Raw genomic sequence first — 2,305 nt, forward strand, 5'->3', positions numbered from 1 at the left:
GTCAAAATATCAGCGATTTTGTTGGAGATCATTCACGTAATCAATTGCAACAAAATTTGCTTCAGTTGCATGTAAACTTTGAAGGTGTATGGTTCGTGACAAACTTTATTTTTTATCTTTGAAAGACCCATAGTAACAATAGTGTGGTGCAACAAGTTATTAGTACTAAATCTTCTAAGCATCAAATATTACCTAACACTCGTTAGCCCAGCAATCACGAGCTTGTCGAACACACTTTGATTATAATAAGCAGTCAAAAAATAGCAACTACTTTCAAGTTAATCTGTCATCTCAGATGAAATATTGAGAGTTCTTATTTTTCTCAACGGTATTACATTTTGTTCAAGTCAGAGCATTAAAACGATAGAGTTAATATTCATTCCTTAAATCCAAGAGATTGAGGCTGGTTAGTATTAAAAGTATTTTCAAGTGAATTGGAAAACAATAGAAAATGAAGCTTAGGATTGAGTTGAATTTTTGAAGTTGGGGGGAGGAAGTGAAGGAAACTGGGAAAGGAAAGACTGCGGAAAAAGTATAGCACGATGTGTGCATTACAAGTGGAGAGAAAGCTAATTAGGGTTTTTATTGGACACAAGTGAGAACAAAAAGAAGAGCTAGGACAGTTATCAGTTACAGAGCAGAGAGAGGAGAAAGAGAGAGCGAGGGATGATAAAGCAGAATAAGCAAATATTTAATACATAGAAAGAAAGATATTTTGAGAAAAAAAAAATCACTCGTTTCCCCCCCGTGTACGGAATACAAATACGGACGTATCATAAGGAAATCTTCATGATGCTATTGAATATATTATCTATTAAATGTTAAAAATATTTGTATTCAATATAGCGTAGTTTGTCGAGTTCGATCGAATCAAATAAAGAGTCGATTTCTATTTCAGCGACATCAGTTATACATCACTAAATAACAATGAACATAATAAATTAGTCCCCTCGAGTCCTCTTACAAAGTGCAAAAAGAAATTGCTGCCAAGTTTCCGTACCACTTTTAAAAAGGACGTATTGGATGGATAAATTCAATCTCGAAAGAATAGAGTGATATTATTTGTCTTTGGTCCTAGTTTTTGCACGATCAGGTTTGACTCGGAATACATATTGCCAATGTAACCTTTTTTTAAAAATAGGCGTCGCATGTTCTAAGTCTTTCATGCTCAACAATGGACACAGGGACTACTCGAAATGGCTTCTATGTGGTTAGCTATCTAACCAGTTAGAAATAGCAACTAAACTTTCTCAAATCATACCCCACAGCCAAGGGAAGACACATTGCGTGTACCTAAGTCAAATTATTTAACTCAGAATTCAGCACAGTTTGCGCCTAAAATAATTAATGACATTCCTCATGTTTACATCTTAATAAAAAAAAAAAGCCAGCTCCGCCTGTACCCCTCTCACAAAGCTACCAAGATGGTAGATAACAAAGCCTGGTACTTTTACTACTTGCACAATCACTCAGCATCACTCCATATTTCAGCTGGTATAATGTCCTTTCGCTTAATTTCACTCGAAAAGATTCGCGATAGCCACTTGGTGTATGTACTGATGTCAGGTGCATCTAGTCCACCGCCCTCCCCAAACAGTCAGGCCAAGTTTCACTGATTTAAATAGCAAAAATACCACCTAAACATAATGAATCTAGTATCGTTTCGGCAGCAAATCTTTCCAAAGTAATTCTTATTTTATGTTTGCATCAGAAGGGAAAGGGGACTCCGACTGTGAGGAGTGCGTATCCTCAAATCGATAACCAGATCCCAAATGCTTACAATAGCGTGGACTCTGCCAAAGTCACCCAAGGTGACAGGTGGTTTTAAACTGGGCGACATTTTGAACCGAAACCTACATTCACGCCAAGAACATATTAATCAACTTATGTGAAACAGCTGGTGGGTGGGGGAAGGACATCAAAGTCACAAATACGAAGGTCCCATTGAAATATATTCGGAGGCATGAAAATTACATTTCAAAGTAAATGATACAATTGAAAAATAAAATGACTGCGCAGTAAATTAAACGCACTGCTGACAGACACTGAATTTGTGCTAATTGCCCATCGGCGTGCATTTTTACGAGGAAATAATTGTTTTACTCAACCAAGCACAAATGTTATTTCGTAAAGGCCTCTCAATCTGAATAATCTTACAAAGGCGGTGCTTTATTTTGCTAGTCACCACACAAGAATTTAATTATAGAAAATAAAAAGATAATACGCTGCAGACAGGATTCGAACCTGTGCGGGAATAACCCATTGGATTTCGAGTCCAACGCCTTAACCACTCGGCCACCACAGC

General features: G+C 37.1%; 1 non-coding gene across 1 annotated transcript; it reads right to left on the reverse strand.

Moving 5' to 3' along the window:
• Window positions 1-2,223: 2,223 nt before the first annotated feature.
• Trnas-cga (transfer RNA serine (anticodon CGA)) lies at window positions 2,224-2,305 on the reverse strand. The gene has a single exon. It is a non-coding gene; the product is annotated as a tRNA-Ser (tRNA).

Source organism: Octopus bimaculoides, chromosome 1, assembly GCF_001194135.2.
Source record: "Octopus bimaculoides isolate UCB-OBI-ISO-001 chromosome 1, ASM119413v2, whole genome shotgun sequence".
Lineage (NCBI taxonomy): Eukaryota > Metazoa > Mollusca > Cephalopoda > Octopoda > Octopodidae > Octopus > Octopus bimaculoides.